This window comes from Triticum urartu, chromosome 5, assembly GCF_003073215.2.
Source record: "Triticum urartu cultivar G1812 chromosome 5, Tu2.1, whole genome shotgun sequence".
In the NCBI taxonomy this organism is placed as follows: Eukaryota; Viridiplantae; Streptophyta; class Magnoliopsida; order Poales; family Poaceae; genus Triticum; species Triticum urartu.
Window position 1 is genome coordinate 428,864,324 of NC_053026.1, and position 12,272 is coordinate 428,876,595.

The 12,272-nt window shown below is 43.4% G+C and overlaps 1 long non-coding RNA gene across 1 annotated transcript; it reads left to right on the forward strand.

Annotated features, from left to right (window-relative positions):
- Window positions 1-2,729: 2,729 nt before the first annotated feature.
- LOC125556145 lies at window positions 2,730-4,982 on the forward strand. Its single transcript, XR_007305020.1, has 2 exons — window positions 2,730-3,189; window positions 3,287-4,982. It is a non-coding gene; the product is annotated as an uncharacterized LOC125556145 (long non-coding RNA).
- Window positions 4,983-12,272: the final 7,290 nt, after the last annotated feature.

Sequence of the window (12,272 nt, forward strand, 5' to 3'; positions counted from 1 at the left end):
TCCAGTCTTTGTTCATCTGCATCTGTTTGTCTGCAGTTCGGATCCTTCCGATCTACACTTCTCTTCATTGGCAGCGGTTTTTGATCTGATGCGTTGGTTCTATGAGCTCTTAGCACGACAACTTCTCAACTGTCTACTACACCAAGGTTTGTCCGGCTTCGATGAGGGAGGGGCGATGATGATGGCGCGCCTTGGGCTCGCTTGAGTAGTATCTTGACAGGAAAAAAAATGAAGAGGCCACCCACCCACAACACCCCTGGAAAAATCGTACCACACGCACGGCTCCTGGTAGATGGACGGTACATGCAGCATTGAAAGGTCAAAAACCCAGCAAGACCCATACGGGGAGTTAACTCGCCTTGATGGCTTCGTCATGGGGAGTCGGGATCTTCTGCGTTCCCCGAGGAATCAGCTTTCCCCAGTGGCTCTCCCTCTCCTCTCTTCTCCCTCAATCACAGCGGCATCATGAACCCATAATTGCTGCCAACCTGAGGCACGGCCACAGGCTGCCACCGAGCGGGATCCCGCCACGTCGACGAGTTAACGCCTGGGCGTTTTCAGTCGGTCGTCCGGCTCCATCCGCCAGCAGGACGCGAATTTACACCGGCCCGCCCATGGTATTGCTGGCTGGCTCTGCGTGGTATAGATTTCAACATTTGTTGTCCTTGCTATCTTTTTGTTGTTGTTGCAGGAGTGTCCTTAGGTACATCTTTCTCTCACCTGCATTATGGAGAAAATATTTTTGGAGCAAAATGATCATGCACCCATGATACCATGATGGGTAAGTCACCAAAGTTTTATTTTATTTTTGAGGAATAATAAGTCGCCGTAGTTCTCTGCTGGAAGTCACCCTCAAAGCTATTCCCTCCGTCCCATAATATAAAAGCGTTTTTGGCACTACACTAGTGTCAAAAACGCTCTTATATTATGAGACTGACGGAGTACTACATACCATATCCTTCTGATGCTGCAACAAAAACGTGGGGAGCTGCGAAGGATAGATGGTGGATTGAAATGGTCAATGTTTTTGTTCAAGATGGCCGCCCATCCAACCGTTTTTTTCGGGTTTTTTTAGCGAGGGACATCCAACAGTTTGTTGTCAACATTACCCGTTTTAACATGTTAGATGATCGCCCATCCAAAAGTTTGTTGTCACCAGGCAGTACCTGTTTTACTTAAACATGGATGTTGTGTAAATTTGCTTTGTTAGTTGCATGTCAATGGGATCAAGGGAGAGACTCATACTTTTCTTGAAAACCCAATAGCACTATAATTGGGGGCCAAAGTCTTGTCTTAACTAGTCAAAATATACCCTACAAAAATAAACGTCTTGAGCCTTTCACCATGAATATATTAATATCTACTTCATGTTATCAGTATTACTAAAAGGCTCATCGCGATTGTCAAATTTGAAAAATGTTCGGTTCGATTAAATACAATAGCTAGAGTTGAAAGGCGTCGGAGATAATACAGAGGTTTCACTATTTTCAATTTGTTCTTCTTTGTTACCCGCAAAAAAAAATGTTCTTCTTTGTCATCATCTCTCTACAACATCAGTAATTATTCTACATGGAAGAACAAATAATCAGTCATTACAAGTTTATAATTGTATGTGCCTCTAGAACCGGTTTGGTAACTATAAGTTCACTTCTCTTATATTCTCTCCGTTCTAAAATATAGTGCATATAAATATTGTAAGAAGTCGAGCTTCATTACGTATGACCAGGTTTACAGATAAATACCATCACTAATAATACCAGATAAATACAACAATTACCAGTGCATTTAATTACAAAAACATGTTCCACAATGTATCTAATGATATTGTAGATGTAGATATCTATTCTATAAATTTTATCGATTTTTACAAAGTTTGGATTTTGAAAATAATAATCTATATACACTGTATTTTGGAATAGACGAAGTACTATTTCCAAATTGTAACTATAAGTTGACTTCTCTTATAGTATTAAGGGGGTGTTTGTTTCCAGGGACTTTTTTGTGTAGGGACTAGAAAAAGTCCCTCTTAGAGACTTTTTTACCAAACGGGAGGAACTTTTTAGGGACTAAACTAGGTATTTGGGACTAAATGAAGAAGACTTTCAAGGAGAGTCTTTTTGGGACTTTTTCAACAATGCCCCTCCATGCACCCATTGGCCCGCCACCCCATGATGTTGTTTGATTGTTATTTTTCTATATACTAGGGGCAACATGGTCATTTAATAACCTCTAGGAAGGGACCAGAGACTTTTTAGTCTCTGAAAACAAACAGGGAGAGACTTTTTAGGGACTAGAGACTTTTTAGTTGGGACTAGAAAAAGTCCTAGGACTAGAGAATCAAACACCACTTAAGGCCAATTTTAACTATAAGTTGACTTCTCTTATATTAAGACCAGACCGATTTTCTAGGCTTTGGTTGACTTCTACTAGGAGTATGTGAGGTTCCATATTGGCTCAATGATTCAATAGTTTGACTTGCCCCTTGACTTATTACCAATAACAAATCAAAAGTCGTAGTATGACTAAAAACGTGGAAATCTAGTCAACAAAACCAAAAAAGTGACTGGGTAAAAGTAAAACCTAAAAACCGGAGTCATACGAGCATAGGGGTAGCAGTAGCCAGCACTCTATTTTCCTGGAGAGAAATTCACACCACACTCACACACACAGTACGCCTGTACCACAAGCAATGAAGTCTGTTTTCAGTGGCTATCAGTGCACAGCTCGTGTATGTCCAATGGCAGGCCCCTCAATAAATGGCAATTCAGTGGCCCATCATCCATGGCCAGTTCGCCACTGCCCCTTCCCCCCTCTTCAAAACCACCAGCCCTAGCTCCCCATCTCCATCTCCTTCAGCAGCCAGTTGCCCAGCTCTTCTCCTTCGCCTAGGAGTATATCTTAACCCCATCTTCTTCTAGCTTCTTGCTTCCACTGTGTCCATCCATGGCGAAGTAGCTTCACCGGCCTTTTGCTGGTGGGTTTGTTTGGACTTCATGTCCTGGTTGAAGTTAGGTTAAGGGGGTTGTTGTCTGGTTCAAGGTCTCCACATACATCATATACATGGAGAGCATGATATGGATTGTATGATTTGGTGACCTCGGACCAGGCTTCAATCCCTTTAACCAGCATCTGCACAATTCGCACGCCTCATGCATATGATAGTTCCAGCGGCGGTGGTTTGCTTCTAAGGTAAGCATATGTGTGGTATGCCATCTACCATTAGTCAGCTCCTGCTCCAGCTGCTCATGTTATCATAACCTCCTTCCTGCTCATCTTATCATAACAGGTGCAGATTTGTCTTTCATCCATTGATTAGCGCAGGCTGTATTTGTTTCTGGGAGCTGCGCAGATTTGTTCATACAGTAGACTTTCATTCTCATATGTTGTCCAGCATGAAGCCATGACCAGGCATACAGTAAACTTGCAATCCATGCGCATAAATGCACTAGGCTAGCTAGGTAGCATGTTCATGTGAGAAACGATGTAGAAGAGCTAGCAGCAAAGATGAACTGTGTGTGGACGTGTGGTGTGAATTTCTTCTCCCATTTCATCTTCCACATATGCACGGATGCACCCCATGCTTCCAGTCAACTTGCATTTGTGCATTGGCGTCAAACAAATCTTAGCCATGCATGTTTACATCAGTAGTACAAGAAAACGACACACCTATATATTATACAGCTAGCACATGTTCGTTTTCATGCTGGCAGTGAAAATGCTCTTTGGCAAAACTACTCCACAATAATGCATGCAAATTACTACAACTAATCCTGGAAGAAGCTAGCTGCTAGGGTGGAGTATGGATCGATTATTAGGGACAGGAACTGACCAAGCATTTAAGCAGGACTGGCTCGACACTCATGTATGACAAAGGAATGGGGAATGGCTGGCCAGGCTCATTACTTGGCTCACGTGGCTGCTGTGAGAGAGATGCCATGCACAGTACTGCTCCTCTTGTTGCATCTGAACGGCGTGCGATCGGTTGATCCCATTCGCTGCCTGTTCTCTCTGGGAGTTTTGTTCCATCCGTCTGCAAATCGCAGAACTACGTAGTCGTACCCATGCTGGTGGCCTTGTGCATTAACTTTTGTATGCAGGTTGAAGCGCTTCTCGTGACAGTTAGGAGAGTAGATTGGTCACCAAATTGTTTTTACCATTATATTTTAAGTTCTAATTTTAAAATACATAGGAATCTGATAACGCCTCAAGTACGAGACATGGCAGATCCAACATTTTCGACGGAAAGTTTAGTGACGCGAGGATGACAACTTTAGTTGGCAAGCATGGCAACTTCATGCTTCGGTTTATTTTTTCACGGAAAATTGCCGTGTATGTCAATTAACATGCCATCCTTGCGTCACTAGAGTTGCCATCGTAAACATTCAATCTGACATGTGCTCATATATGATGTCAGGTACTTAGCATTTCCGAATATATAATCATGCAAAAATATGTGATCAAATTAATGGTACAACCGATAATGCATTTTGTAGACCGGAATGGTTTAGCTTAATTATATATCCACTCCAACATTATAGTGCATCTAGCTCACCATATATACCCTCAGTATATGGAGTGAGTCGAACTATTCTATAAGTTTTAGCATATAGTGTAGATTATCTTGTTTACATTGTGTAGCATAAATATTACTTGGAGTAGTACTATCTTTTACAATGGCACCTTTGCAATGTTTTGCTTCCACTTGCAGAGCTAGCGTCCAATGTTCATGTCACTGATCAAATTAATTGATACACATGTGATGTATACAGTATATTGCTTGGAACAAGCGATGACAGTTCATGCATGACACAGACGGGCACATGCGTTGACATTGATCTGTTGCATCGTAGTATTATTATTAGTCTTCTGCAGTAGCTAATTCATGACAAAACTTAATTGCCTAAGGCAAACTGGTGGTACCTCCAATCAAGCTAACTCATCAAACCGACATGGAAATAGATACGGTATCATTGCTCAATTAATACCACATGCATATGTACTTGTTGCAATGTACTCCCTCCGTTCGGAAGATACATCCATTTCTGCGACAAGTAATTCCGAACGGAGGGAGTAGCATCTACTAGTTCGCTCAGAAGATTACTAATACCTTACAAGATAATTCCGCACAAAATAATCCTTCCGCCGCGCCATATCATGCATACGAGCTAGTTTCGATATACCAAAAAAGTTCTTTCGCACCCCTTTATGTATAAAGTAACGACCAGCATCTATCTATCATGCTAATCAGTTTTGATATCGAACGCTCGCAGCGGGTTTCCTTCTAATTAATACTCCAACTCGCATCTATCTTTCCCTGCCCCCTCTTGCTGCTTGTAACAAACTGATTAATGGGAGAGAAAGGTGTGGTACCTCCCGAGTGTCCATACACCCTCAAGAATAGTAAATTCAAGAAATAGAAAAAAAAATCTGAAATTCTGTGACATCAATTATTCTCAAAAGTTTTAGGTGCCTACATATATTTTCATCAAGAACTATCATCCGATGGGCTCTACAAATAAGAAACAAAATTCAGTGCTCAAAACTATGAGCAATGAATATCTCTTTCTTGTGTAGAGCTCCTCGAATGTTTTTTCTGCATGAAATCTTACAAGCACCTACAAAGTTTGAGCATATTTGATGTCACGAATTTCAGTTTTTCTATTTTTTTAAAATTAATGTTCATGAGGGTGTAGGGACTCCCGGGTTTGCTCGGTTGGGAAAAAAAATCAGCCCCAGTTATTGGCGAGTAAAACTTTGACTCGATAGCAGGCGCGTCGTAAAACGTAGGTAGACCATGGGCATGGAGATAGGAGGAGGAGGAGGAGCGCGTGAATATATGCTTTTGGAAAGTGAAGCTGCAGAGCGAGGACAAACGCGTAGTGCAGCTACAGCCCTACGTATGTCTACATGGCTCTCCTCGTCAGTAGTACTAGTAGCTAGCTATAGTGTGCTGTGCACCCAGTCCCACTGTACAACACTGCTCGTATATAGCGTATGCAACTATGCATGCATGTGTAGATGCCGCGCCATGATGGCCTGAAGATGCAATCTAGCTCGAACCACATTCGGCCATGGCACACAAAAGCGACGCAGTGCCCATCATGTGAACGGCTTGTTTCAGTAGCATCATCGAGCGCTGGGCTGTCGACATGGACGAGAGCCATACATTCTGACCATCGCCCCGGACGTACTGTGCGTAGTGTATGTGTACGGGGCTAGCTGGTAGCGATCCATGTGCCTGGCCTGCTAGCTGCTGCATCCTCCATCGTTTTAGGGAGGAGGATTCTGAATTTCAGGCTATAAAATTTGGCGGGTGAGGATTGTATGGTTCTGCGAGTCTTTGATGCCGACTGAGGGTCGGATCCGATCGGATCGAGGACCAGCTGCTGGCTAAAGCGACTAGCGCATCCTCTTGAATAGAGTGCGGACCCTGCGGTTCAGTGGCGTCTACCGGGATAAATGGGGAGGGAGTTGAAAGGACAATATAGCTGTTAGAATTTCATAATACAAATAGTTATGGACCATTCATAGACAGAGAATGGTTCCAAGAGTCTTGCCAGCATCTTCACCATACTCTCCTTTTTTTGGGACATCTCCAAAGCAGCCAACCCCAAACCGCCCGCATCCCTACTTGATTTTGCCATCCAACACTGTGCTTCGTCGGTCTGCGGACCGGTCCGGGCCTCTGTTTTTCCGCAAACCGAAGACAAACTAGGGGGTTTCGCGGGCGTCCGGACCACTTCCACGCACGTGTCCGACGACCCGGTCCCATCCGAAAACCATTCATCCCGAAAAACCCTCCCAAGCAAAGCTGTGGCGCCGCTTCAAATGCACACGCAGCGATCGAGAAGCCTACTCCGGCCGTTGCGCTGCATTCAAGCCGGCATCAGTCCCTTCGCCTTGCTGCCACGCCTATTTAAGCAGGCGTCGTCCACACCGCACCACTCTCCCACCCTCTCTGCTCCAACCCTCTTTCGCTCCTGTTGAGGTGATAGGTTTCGATAAACTGTTTTCTTGCCAACATTGTGCTACACAAGGTGAACTAGCATGTGCTTCCAAAATGAACTAGCAAGTGTTCACAAGTGAACTAACTTCTGCTCATGCTGAGGTAAAGCACAATTGTGATCCCGCGAGAAATCAAACATGCGTTCCTCAAGAAAGCACAACCATGCTTTTCCAAAATAAACTAACTTGTGCTCCGTAGGGTGAAACACAACTCTTTTTCTTTTTGAGAAACGGGTGAAGCACAACTAAGAGGTGAACTAACGAATGTGCTTCCGAAGAGGCTTGTCCCTTGGCAAGGTAGGCTGATCACGTCCATGGGCCGGGCTGCCCTCGTCACGTCTGTCCTAACGGCGCAAACCACACATCATATCACCCCGCTTGTTGTCCCTGTTGGCACTCTGGAGGAGGTTAATAAGTTAGAGAGGGCCTTCCCGTGGGTCGGGTAAGATAAGGTCTCGTGAGGGTAATGCAAGGTTAACTGGGCTGAGGTGTGCAAGCCAAAAATCCTCGTCGGACTGGGTGTGCTGGATTTCCGCAAGTTCTCGATAGCCTTGAGGCTGCGTTGGATGTGGTACAAGTGGAAGGACTGAAGGAAATATGCCCTAGAGGCAATAATAAAGTTATTATTTATTTCCTTATATCATGATAAATGTTTATTATTCATGCTAGAATTGTATTAACAGGAAACATAATACATGTGTGAATACATAGACAAACAGAGTGTCACTAGTATGCCTCTACTTGACTAGCTCGTTAATCGAAGATGGTTATGTTTCCTAACCATAGACATGTGTTGTCATTTGATTAACGGGATCACATTATTAGGAGAATGATGTGATTGACATGACCCATTCCATTAGCTTAGCACCCGATCGTTTAGTATGTTGCTATTGCTTTCTCCATGACTTATACATGTTCCTATGACTATGAGATTATGCAACTCCCGTTTGCCGGAGGAACACTTTGTGTGCTACCAAACGTCACAACGTAACTGGGTGATTATAAAGGAGCTCTACAGGTGTCTTCAAAGGTACATGTTGGGTTGGCGTATTTCGAGATTAGGATTTGTCACTCCGATTGTCGGAGAGGTATCTCTGGGCCCTCTCGGTAATGCACATCACATAAGCCTTGCAAGCATTTCAACTAATGAGTTAGTTGCGAGATGATGTATTAAGAAACGAGTAAAGAGACTTGCTGGTAACGAGATTGAACTAGGTATTGAGATACCGACGATCGAATCTCGGGCAAGTAAAATACCGATGACAAAGGGAACAACGTATGTTGTTATGCGGTCTGACCGATAAAGATCTTCGTAGAATATGTAGGAGCCAATATGAGCATCCAGGTTCCGCAATTGGTTATTGACCGGAGACATGTCTCGGTCATGTCTACATTGTTCTCGAACCCGTAGGGTCCGCACGCTTAAGGTTTCGATGACAGTTATATTATGAGTTTATGAGTTTTGATGTACCGAAGTTAGTTCGGAGTCCCGGATGTGATCACGGACATAACGAGGAGTCTCGAAATGGTCGAGACATAAAGATTGATATATTAGACGGCTATATTCGTACACCGGAAGTGTTCCGGGTGATTTCGGAGAAAGCCGGAGAGCCGGAGGGTTACCGGAATCCTACCGGGAGAAGTAATGGGCCATATGGGCCTTAGTGGAGAGAGAGAGGGGCAACCAGGGTGGGCCGCGCGCCTCCTCCCCCTGGTCCGAATTGGACTAGGAGAGGGGGGGGCGCCCCCCTTTCCTTCTCCCTCCCCACTTCCTTCCCCCTCCTAGTAGGAGTCCTACTCCTACTAGGAGGAGGACTCCTCCTGGCGCGCCAATAGGGGCCGGCCGGCCTCCTCCCCTTGCTCCTTTATATATGGGGGTAGGGGGCACCCCTAGACACAAGTTGATCCACGTGATCATATTCTTAGCCGTGTGCGGTGCCCCCTTCCACCATAATCCTCGATAATACTGTAGCGGTGCTTAGGCGAAGCCCTGCGACGGTAGAACATCAAGATCATCACCACGCCATCGTGCTGACGGAACTCTTTCCTGACACTTTGCTGGATCGGAGTCCGGGATCGTCATCGAGCTGAACGTGTGCTAAAACTCGGAGGTGCCGTAGTTTCGGTGCTTGATCGGTCGGGCCGTGAAGACGTATGACTACATCAACCGCGTTGTCATAACGCTTCCGCTGTCGGTCTACAAGGGTACGTAGATCACACTCTCCCCTCTCGTTGCTATGCATCACCATGATCTTGCGTGTGCGTAGGAATTTTTTTTGAAATTACTATGTTCCGCAACAGTGGTATCAGAGCCCAGGTTTTATGTGTTGATGTTATATGCACGAGTAGAACACAAGTGAGTTGTGGGCGATATAAGTCATACTGCTTACCAGCATGTCATACTTTGGTTCAGCGGTATTGTTGGATGAAGCGGCCCGGACCGACATTACGCGTACGCTTACGTGAGACTGGTTCTACCGACCTGCTTTGCACACAGGTGGCTGGCGGGTGTCAGTTTCTCCAACTTTAGTTGAACCGAGTATGGCTACGCCCGGTCCTTGCGAAGGTTAAAACATCACCAACTTGACAAACTATCATTGTGGTTTTGATGCGTAGGTAAGATTGGTTCTTGCTTAAGCCCATAGCAGCCATGTAAAAGTTGCAACAACAAAGTAGAGGACGTCTAACTTGTTTTTGCAGGGCATGTTGTGATGTGATATGGTCAAGACGTGATGAGATATAAGTTGTTGTATGAGATGATCATGTTTTGTTGAAGTTATCGGCAACTGGCAAAAGCCTTATGGTTATCTCTCTATTGCATAAGATGCAAGCACCAAATAATTACTTTACTTTATCGCTATGCGATAGCAATAGTTGCCAGAGCAATTGTTGGTGAGACAACCATGTGACGACACATTGATATAGATCAAGATGATGGAGATCATGGTGTCATGCCGGTGACGATAGAGATCATGACAGTACTTTGGAGATAGAGATCAAAGGCGCAAGATGATGATCGCCATATCATGTCACATATTTTGATTGCATATGATGTTTATCTTTTTATACATCTTATTTTTCTTAGTTTGACGATAGCATTTTAAGATGATCTTTCACTAATTATCAAGAAGTGTTCTCCCTGAGTATGCACCGTTGCGAAAGTTCTTCGTGTTAAGACACCACGTGATGATCGGGTGTGATAGACTCTACGTTCAAATACAACGGGTGTAAAACAGTTGCACACGCGGAATACTCAGGTTATACTTGACGAGCCAAGCATATACAGATATGGCCTCGAAACACGGAGACCGAAATGTCGAGCGTGGATCATATAGTAGATATGATCAACATAGTGATGTTCACCAATGAAACTACTCCATCCCATGTGATGATCGGACATGGTTTAGTTGATTTGGATCACGTGATCACTTAGAGGATTAGAGGGATGTCTATCTAAGTGGGAGTTCTTAAATAATATGATTAAATTGAACTTAAATTTATCATGAACTTAGTCCTGGTAGTATTTTGCAAATCATGTTGTAGATCAATAGCTTGCGTTGTTGCTTCCCTGTGTTTATTTTGATATGTTCCTAGAGAAAACTAAGTTGAAAGATGTTAGTAGCAATGATGCGGATTGGATCCGTGATCTGAGGTTTATCCTCATTGCTGCACAGAAGAATTATGTCATTGATGCACCGCTAGGTGACAGACCTATTGCAGGAGCAGATGCAGACGTTATGAACGTTTGGCTAGCTCAATATGATGACTACTTGATAGTTTAGTGCACCATGCTTAACGGCTTAGAATCGGAACTCCAAAGACGTTTTGAATGTCATGGACCATATGAGATGTTCCAGGAGTTGAAGTTAATATTTCAAGCAAATACCCGAGTTGAGAGATATGAAGTCTCCAACAAGTTCTATAGCTAAAAGATGGAGGAGAATAGCTCAAGCAGTGAGCATGTGCTCAGATTGTCTGGGTACTACAATCGCTTGAATCAAGTGGGAGTTAATCTTCCAGATAAAATAGTGATTGAAAGAATTCTCTAGTCACCATCACCAAGTTAGTAGAACTTCGTGATGAACTATAATATGCAAGGGATAACGGAAACGATTCCCGAGCTCTTCGTAATGCTGAAATTGACGAAGGTAGAAATTGAGAAAAACATCAAGTGTTGATGGTAGACAAGACCACTAGTTTCAAGAAAAGGGCAGAGGGAAGAAGGGGAACTTCAAGAAGAACAGCAAGCAAGTTGCTGCTCAAGTGAAGAAGCCCAAGTTTGGTCCTAAGCCTGAGACTAAGTGCTTCTACTGCAAAGGGACTGGTCACTGGAAGCGGAACTACCCCAAGTGATTGGCGGATAAGAAGGATGGCAAAGTGAACATAAGTATATTTGATATACATGTTATTGATGTGTACTTTACTAGTGTTTATAGCAACCCCTCAGTATTTGATACTAGTTCAGTTGCTAAGATTAGTAACTCGAAACGGGAGTTGCAGAATAAACAGAGACTAGTTAAGGGTGAAGTGACGATGTGTGTTGGAAATGGTTCCAAGATTGATATGATCATCATCGCACACTCCCTATAATTTCGGGATTAGTGTTGAACCTAAATAAGTGTTATTTGGTGTTTGCGTTGAGCATGAATATGATTTGATCATGTTTATTGTAATACAGTTATTCATTTAAGTAAGAGAATAAATTGTTGTTCTGTTTACATGAATAAAACCTTATATGGTTACACACCCAATGAAAATAGTTCATTGGATCTCGATCGTAGTGATACACATAATCATAATATTGAAACCAAAAGATGCAAAGTTAATAATGATAGTGCAACTTATTTGTGGCACTGCCGTTTAGGTCATATTGGTGTAAAGCGCATGAAGAAACTCCATGCTGATGGGCTTTTGGAATCACTTGATTATGAATCAGTTGATACTTGCGAACCATGCCTCATGGGAAAGATAACTAAGACTCTGTTCTTCGGAACAATGGAGCGAGCAACAGATTTGTTGGAAATCATACATACTGATGTATGTGGTCCGGTGAATATTGAAGCTCACGACAGGTATCATTATTTTCTGATCTTCATAGATGATTTGAGAAGATATGAGTATATCTACTTGATGAAACATAAGTCTGAAACATTTGAAAAGTTCAAAGAATTTCAGAGTGAAGTGAAAAATCATCGTAACAAGAAAATAAAGTTTCTACGATCTGATCGTAGAGAAGAGTATTTGAGTTACGAGTTTGGCCTTCAGTT